Source organism: Giraffa tippelskirchi, chromosome 14, assembly GCF_054371585.1.
Source record: "Giraffa tippelskirchi isolate mGirTip1 chromosome 14, T2T-mGirTip1v1.2.pri, whole genome shotgun sequence".
NCBI classification, from domain to species: Eukaryota; Metazoa; Chordata; class Mammalia; order Artiodactyla; family Giraffidae; genus Giraffa; species Giraffa tippelskirchi.
This window is the reverse complement of record NC_137288.1, coordinates 60,823,886-60,832,586: the sequence shown is the minus strand read 5'-3', so window position 1 is coordinate 60,832,586 and position 8,701 is coordinate 60,823,886.

Sequence of the window (8,701 nt, the reverse complement as noted above, 5' to 3'; positions counted from 1 at the left end):
ATAAAACTGTTCAGGAGATGGAACGCTCTTTGATATAAATTGTAGCAATATTTTTTTTGGCTCTGTCTCCGGAAGCAAAGGAAATAAAAGTGAAAATCAACAAATGAGACCTAATTAAACTTAAGAGCCTTTGCACGGCAGAGGAAACCATCAACAAAATGAAAAACTCTACTGAATGGGAGAAAATATTTGCAAACAATATGACCGATTAGGGGCTAATATCCAAAATGTATAAATAGCTCATACAACTCAACATCAAAAAACCAAACAACACAATTTAAAAACGGGCAGAAGAACTGAATAGACATTTTCCAGAAGAGGAAATGCAGATGGCCAATAAGATGTTAATTATCAGGGAAATACAAATCAAAACCACAATGAGATATCACCTCACACTTGTCAGAGTGGCTAGGATCAAAAAAAAAACAAATAGCAAATGTTGGTCAAGATATAGAGAAAAGGGAACCTTCCTACACTGTTAGTGGGAATTGGTACAGCCACAGTGGAAAACATATGGAGTTTCCTCCAAAACCTAAAAATAGAACTACCTTATGACCCACCAATTCCACTTTGGGTATATATGAGAACATTAATTTGAAAAGATATATGCACCCCAACATTCATAGCTACACTATTTACAATAGCCAGGATATGGAAGCAAACCAACTATTTATCAATAGATGAATGAATGAGTAAAGAAGATATGGTGTATGTATACACACACACACACATATGTATATGTATATATATATACATACCACTCAGCCATAAAAAAGAACAAAATTTTGCCATTTGCAGCAACATGGAATGGACTTGGAGGGCACCATGCTAAGGGAAATGAATCAGAGAAAGACAAATACTGTAAGATACCACTTTACATGTGGAATCTGAAAAAGACTACTAGCGAACGTAGCAAAAAAGAAGAAAACTGACAGAGAAAACAAACTAGTGGTTACCAGTAGGGAGAGGGAAGTGGGGAGCGGCCATACAGGGGTAGGGGATTAAGAGGTACAAATTAGTATGCATGAAATGAGTTTCAAGATACATTGTACAACCCAGGGAATATAACCAATAATGACTATAAAAGAAGTATAACCTTTAAAATTGTGGATCACTATATTGTACAGCTGTAACTTATATAATATTATACTCAACTATACCTCAATTTTTAAATTTTAATTCATTTATTTATTTAATTTTGGCCACCCCGGGTCTCCGCTGCCATGTGGGCTTTCTCTAGTTGCGGCGAGCGGGGGCTACTCTTGCTTGCGGTGCTCAAGCTTCTCGTTGCAGTGGCTTCCCTTGTTGCGGAGCACAAGCTCTAGGCATGGGCTTCAGTAGTTGTTGCTTGTGGACTCCAGAGCATGGGCTCAGAAGTTGTGGTGCATGGGCTTATTTGCTCCACAGCACATGTAATCTCAGACCAGGGATCAAACCCGGGTCTCCTACATTGGCAGTCAGATCCTTACCCACTACACCACCAGGAAAGTCCTATACCTCAATTTTTAAAAATGTTTTGGATCAATATCTTGTAATAACCTATTACTGAAAAGAATTTGATAAAGAATATATATATATGTATTTATATCTGAATCACTTTGCTGTACTAACCAGACACTAGCACAACCCTGTAAATCAACCATATTTCAATTTTAAAAAACGTTCTGGAGATGGATGGTTGTAAGGGAGATACAACAGTGTAAATGTTGTTAATGCCATAAAATTATAAATTTTGTATTTTAAATGTTCACTGTGACTTTATCACAGTAAAAATTTTATCACAGTAAAAATCAGTTAAAATTGAAAAAAAAGAAGCAAAACAGCATTGGGGAAAGGAATGGAAAGAAAATAGAAGAGATAGCTGAAATAAAGGTGCTTTAAAAACACTCTAGCTGTTGCCCAAGAATTGATGCTTTCAAATTGTGGTATTGGAAAAGACTCTTGAGAGTCCCTTGGACAGCAAGGAGATCAAACCAGTTAATCTGAAAGGAAATCAACCCTGAATATTCATTGGAAGAACTGATGCTGAAGCTGAAGCTCCAATACTTTGGCTACCTAATGCCAAGAGCCAACTCATTGGAAAAGACCCTGATTCTGGGAAAGATTGAGAGCAGGAAAAGAAGGGGGCGACAGAGGGTGAGATGGTTGGATGGCGTCACTGACTCAATGGACACGAGTTTGAGTAAACTCTGGGAGACAGTGAAGGACAGGGAAGCCTGGCGGGCGTGCTGCAGTTTGTGGAGTTGCAAACTCAGACACAACTTAGCGACTGAACAACAACTTTATCTGTGGAGATAAAATTTACAGTGAAGAATGTGGCCTGGTTTTTAGACTTTAGACTCACTTCAAACCTCTGGGTTCCCCAGCTTCACACACCTGGGGTTTATCACACCGTGATCTGATCCTTCATGCAGGTCTGGGCTGACACTCCTGTGACCCGCCAGGCTCCATAGAATCTCTGCCTTCAAGAAGCTTGTCTGCACAAGATGAGATACTCAGACGAAGGTGAAAGTGTTTTAAGAACCATGAGTGTCATAGAAGTTATTTTAGAGTGTAGATAGGCTCCTGGGCAGAAACTTCCATTTCCTCCTTCTCTGTCTAAGGTCTGGTGACATGAGGTTCCTTGCAGGCAAACTGCCCCCACCCTCCCCCGACTGCTCCTTCATTATGTTATCTGTAGAACTGGACTTGGGCCTCATTGCCACATTCTGACTTTAGCGCCCCATTCCCAACATATTTCAGTGACACTTGTCCTCTCCCTATGACCCCAGGTGAGTCCAGTGAGGACCCTCCCCAAGACCTCCCAAACTCCTTCCTCCTTCCTTCCAATTAAAAAATCAGCATACATGTCTACACTCACACACCTGCTTTCTCTGTTCCATGGTAGTTGCTAGTGTAGATGCTGTATGGTCACCTGCCCTTGATCAAAGCTCCTACCAGCCGTTTTGAAGGCAGGCAGGGAGAGGTCAGAGGCTGAGCCTCATTCAGTGTGTATTTCTGTGCAGCCAGAAGGACTCCAGGAACTAATTAAATCACCAGATCAGACTGCCTGCTTTTCTTTCCTCCTCTTCTCCCGCTTTGGGCTCCCCTCCCCATTCAAAGGGCTTCTCGGGTGGCGCTAGTGGTAAAGAACCTGCCGGCCAGTGCAGGAAACCTAAGAGACATGGGTCCTATCCCTGGGCCTAGAAAGAGCCCCTGAAGGAGGAGGCATGGCAACCCACTCCAGTGTTCCTGCCTGGAGTATCCCTTGGACAGCAGTGCCTGGCTGACTGCAGTCCATAGCATGGCAGAGTCAGACACAACTGAAGCGACTTAGCATGCACACCAGCCCCATTCAGAAGGCCCCAGGCCTTCAGGCCTCATCAGCTTAGCTTTGGCCCCAGAGGCCTGTCTGAGGGGCTAAGCTGGCCTCAGAAGAAGCCCCAGGCACCCAGGCCTCCCCAAGAATGCTGGCCCAGCAGGGCGAGGAGAGAGCAAAGAGAGAGGAAGTAGGCTGTCTGACTCTCCAGGGATACCTGAGTTCAACTCCCCAGGAGAAAGGGGGACTCGAGGCCTGGGGTTGAGGGTTGGGTGTGTTTCCTCCCTTCTTAGCTCCCACTGTTCACAACTTCCAGCAAGCTTGTCTGCCCCCGGGAGCAGAGAGAGAGGCTGGCAACATGGAAAGAGCGTGAAGCCCTGGGCATGTTCCTCGGCATCCCCCCAACCCCCCTACCAGGCACTGAGGGCCATGTGAGGGGAGCTGCGGGGGGCAGAGCTGGGGCACCCCTCCCTCCAGACACCATGGTACCATCAACACAGCCAGGGTACAAGAGAAAAAGAGGTGGGGGACACTGGTGGAGTTGCCAGGGTAGAGCCATCTTTACTGTTCTAACTAAAAATCTGAAGGGAAAAAAAACAAAGCAAAACTCATGAGATTATTTCTGCAGTTATGACCCAAACCTGGGGAGCCAGGTCAGGGAATGGGGGACAGGGTATCACTGAATTCCTGGCCCAGGAAGCCAGGCCCAGCCTGGACACGGCAGCTTGGCAACTCGACCCGCTTCTCACCAGGGCCTGCACGGAAGGGAGGCTGAGACCCCAGCGCCAGCCCCACCTCCTGCCCCAGAGACCCCACAACCGCCTTTCCCGAACTCTGAATTTTGGATCCTCCAATGGGCCTCCTATCAGTTTGGCCTCGGACCAGCCTGAGTGGAGGTGCATGCGGCTGCTATCTCCTCATGTCCCAACCCCATCACGCCTCCCTCCTCTCACCACTCCTGCCCTAAGACAATGCAACAACATGCTCTGCTGCAGAAAACAGACAGGCCCGACCGCACTGGCAGCCCTGTGGCAGTCATGGAAAGAAACGAAGAGGGAACAAGACGCACAGTGCGTGCCAGCCCCACCTCGGCCCTGGAACGTGAGCCGCAGGGCTGCGCATGCAATCACACAGGAGAACGCACCAGAACACGACCCAGTCCCGCCCCTCTACAAACGACCAGAGCCTGCGGCCACACAGGACAGATCCTTCCTCGCTCCCTGGCAGATAGCGGCGTCAGCCAGGCTTGCCAAGCTTGAGCTCTATCAAAAAGTTCTATCAAAAAGACCCAGGAGGGAGCTTGTTGAACCTCAGACTGTGCTCTCGGCCCGAGAAGAGAGCCCAAACTGGCAATTGTTCTCACTCTCTCATATCCAGCCAAGGAGCCCTGGAGCAGAGAAAGTGCAGGATCTAAGGGGAGCCACAGCTTAGGGAAGCCCCACGTGTGCCTCTTAGGAGGAGTGGGCCTTGAGGACTTGATAAGTTGTCTGAATCTCCTATTCCATATCTGTAAAATGAGCCTAATGACACCCCACAGGCTGACTGTATTAAAGGAGAAAATAAGCAAGTACTCCCTGATCTGAGTTACAATTATGGCAATGATTATCCAGTTGCTTGGTTCATCAACATAAATTTATTGATCACCTACTATATGCCAAGGACATTCTCCACATTGCCTCATCTTATCTTCACAACAGCCCTAAGAGGAAGGTATTATTATTCCCTTTTTACAGACAAGAAAATGGAGGCTGGGCAGCCAGGTTAATCATTTGCTCCAAGTTACATGGCCAGTAAGTGAAAATTCTTGCAAGTGTGGGGCGTCCAAAGCCCCTGCTTTTTGCACCATAGGCTTCTGCCCAGGTCTCTAGGGCAGAAAACATGCACATGAGACAGGACACAGAGGGGTGGAATCAGGTAAGATAAGGTTGGTATGAGCAGAGGGTGTGGACTCAGGCTGGAGGGGTTCAAACTCCAGGGAAAGACAGGTGTGCAGATGACAGAAATCAGGTCCAGCATCCAGTGAGCCTGAAGACGCCTGGGAACAAGGTGAGGGCTGGGTGATAGCCTTTGGTAAAGGGCTCCTGCTGGGAAGGGGGGTGAAGGGGGCTGGGTCAATGCAATGGTTTACAGAGGCCCCGGGGTCAAGTGTCTGTGAATGCACTCCTGCTAGAAGCTGTGACAGCCCCACTCCCTACCCACTCCCAGGGCACAATTACAACTCAGCCAGGTTCGCCTTCATTTTCTGTGGCTTCCCCATCTTCACCCTCTATCCCTTTGGGGGTTCCCTCCTATCTAAGCACCCAAGGTTTTCAGGTTCCTCCCTCCTTCCATTGATTCTCCACCCCTAGAATCTTCTAGGGCAGCATCCCCAGCTATTTTGGCACCAGGGACCGATTTCATGGAAGACAATTTTTCCATGGACCCAGGGTGGGTGTGGTGATTTGGGGGATGATCCAAATGCATTTATCACACACTTTATTTCTCATCTAATGCCTCTGCTTATCTGACAGGAGGTACCAGTCTGAGGCCCAGAGTTTGGGGACCCATGTCCTAGGGGACCTTTAAAAACACATACGTGGACCCTAAGCTAGAAATTCCATTTCAGTTGATCTGGAGGAGGTGAAGAAGGCTGATGATTGTCTGAGAGATGAAAGGACTTGCTCAGGTCAGCAGGGAGACCTGGACTCCCCTAAGGCTTCCTAACTTGGAGCTCAGTTCCTGCTGGTTGCAATCACAAGCACATGCAGGGGACCTAGGCGGGTGTTGGGGGGCAGGGGAGAGGTGGGCACCAAGACAAGCACTTGCCCACGAGTGTCTTCTAGTGGTGGGACTTCCAGGTCGGAGCTCTTCCCCTGGCCTCGCTCTGCCCCTCAGTGATGACCACCATTGTTTTCTACTGGAGGTCAAAAGCACATTCCTTGGCAAAGTCTGACTTTTGGACTTCAAATTCCCAGGTGGCTCGGTGGTAAAGAATCCACCTGCCAATGCAGGAGACACAGGAGACGCTGGTTCAATCCCTGGGTCAGGAAGATCCCCTGGAGGAGGGCATGGCAACCCACTCCAGTTCTCTTGCCTAGAGAATCCCATGGACAGCGGAGCCTGGAGAAGGTGAAGAACAGGGAAGCCTGGCAGGCTACAGTCAAAGAGCTGGACAAGACTGAGCGCGCACACAGTGAAAAATACTTCTTTGACAGCCAGGCCGAGTGGCGCCCAAAATAAGTTTTCAAATTCCTGTTGACTATAAAGCCTATAAATAGACCTTGATGTCACTCAGGTCAGCCCTGGGGGCCCTTAGCCTTGGTTTCCAGGTCTTGAATTGAAAAAGAAACACTAATAGGGCTTCCCTCGTGGTCCAACAGTCAGGACTCTGCACTTTCACTGCAGGGAATCTGGGTTCTCTCCCTGGCCAGGCACCAAGAGCCCACATGACATTTGGTGAGGCCAAAAGAGAGAAGAAAAAAGAAAAAAAAATACTAATAATATCTAACTCACAAAGCTTTAGCGAGGATAACTAGAAATGATGCCCATAAAGAGTCATGCCTGACGGAGGAACTGGTGCTCAGTCCTCTCATAAACACTCAGGATCTGCTGCAGGCAGATCTGGTGGGGAGAGGACACGGGTCCTGCAGATGCTCCTGTGTTCCCTGGGCTCCCCTCCGAGGGGGAACTCAGGCAATTAGGCAATTAGGACACAAAGAGCCGTGTGCCCCTGGGGACACAGCAGGGACACATTTAACGCATCTGAGAACACACATCAAGAAGCTTCCATGAGTTGGGTTGAAGGGGAACGGAGGCCTGGCAGCCCTGGAGGAAGAGTGAGTACAAGGAAACCCAAGTAACTGCAAGTTACAGCTGAAAGAGAAACAGTGCCTTGGTTTCCTAGGGCCGCCATAACAAATCAGCACAAACACGGTGGATTCAAACGACAGAAACTGATCTGCTCACAGTGCTGCCAGCGAGAACTCCAAATCAAGGCGTCAGCAGAGCCAAACTCCCCTCAGAAGGCTCTAAGGGAGAATCCTAGCTTCTGGGGGTCCTGGCCATCCTTGGTGTTTGTAGGTACATGACTCTAATCTCTGCCTCTTCTCTCTGTGTCTCTTCTTCCCATAAGGACGATTGTCATTGGCCTTAGGGCCACCTAATCCAGAGTGAGCTCATCTCCATCCTTAGCTACACTTGCAAAGACCCTATCTCCAAATAAAGTCATATGCTGAGGTTCCCGGGGGATGTGAATTTGAGGGGGTCATGATTCAACCCATCACAGGGGGCAGGGGTAGAAGTGGAGAGAGATGAGATGCTCAGAGGTAGGCTGGGGACACACACAGACCCTGGACTTCATCCAGGGACATTTGTGACAGGTGGAAGCATTTTAAAATTTAAGTTTTAAAATATTCCGTGAATAATTTTGCATTGGTTACATGCTAAATCTACATTTTTAATATATTGAGTTAATTAAAATATATTATTAGATAAATGTCACTTATTTCTTGGTACTTTTTTAAAACTTTTTTTTTGATATGTATACACTGCTATATTTATTTATTTTGCAGAGTCAGAACCCACATGATTCCCTCTCACTCCCCTAACATTTTTTCCCATAACTTTTTAGATGAGAAAACCAGAGGCCAAATTTCACTTACATCTCAGTTCCTGTTTTTTTTTTTCTGGTAACACAATGTTGTAAAGTCTAATGGTGATAACAGTTTTTAAGGAACCCCCTTAGACAGCAATAATCATAATCTCATTATGTACATAAAATGTCTTATATAATTTACATCATCCCATTGGCTCCAAAAAAAAAAAAAAAAACACCTTAAGACTTCCAGCATAAAATATTTTCATTTTAAAATTTTGTTTATACACAATAGAAGCAACCTAGATGTCCATCGGCAGATGAGTGGATAAGAAATCTGTTGTACATACAAACAATGGAATATTCTTCAGCTTTTAAAAAGAGTGCATTTGAATCAGTTCTAATGAGGTGGATGAGACCGGAGCCTATTATACAGAGTGAAGTAAGTCAGAAAGAAAAACACCAATACAGTATATTAACCCATACATATGGAATTTAGAAAGATGGTAACGATGACCCTATATGCGAGACAGCAAAAGAGACACAGATGTAAAGAACAGACTTTTGGACTCTGTGGGAGAAGGCGAGGGTGGGATGATTTGAAAGAATAGCATTGAAACATGTATATTATCATATGTGAAATAGATCCCCAGTCCAGGTTCGATGCATGAGGCAGGGTGCGCAGGGCTGGTGCACTGGGATGACCCTGAGAGATGGGATGGGGAGGGAAGTGGGAGGGAGGGTCAGGATGGGGAACACATGTACACCCATGGCTGATTCATGCAAATGTATGGCAAAACCACCACAATATTGTAATTAGCCTCCAATTA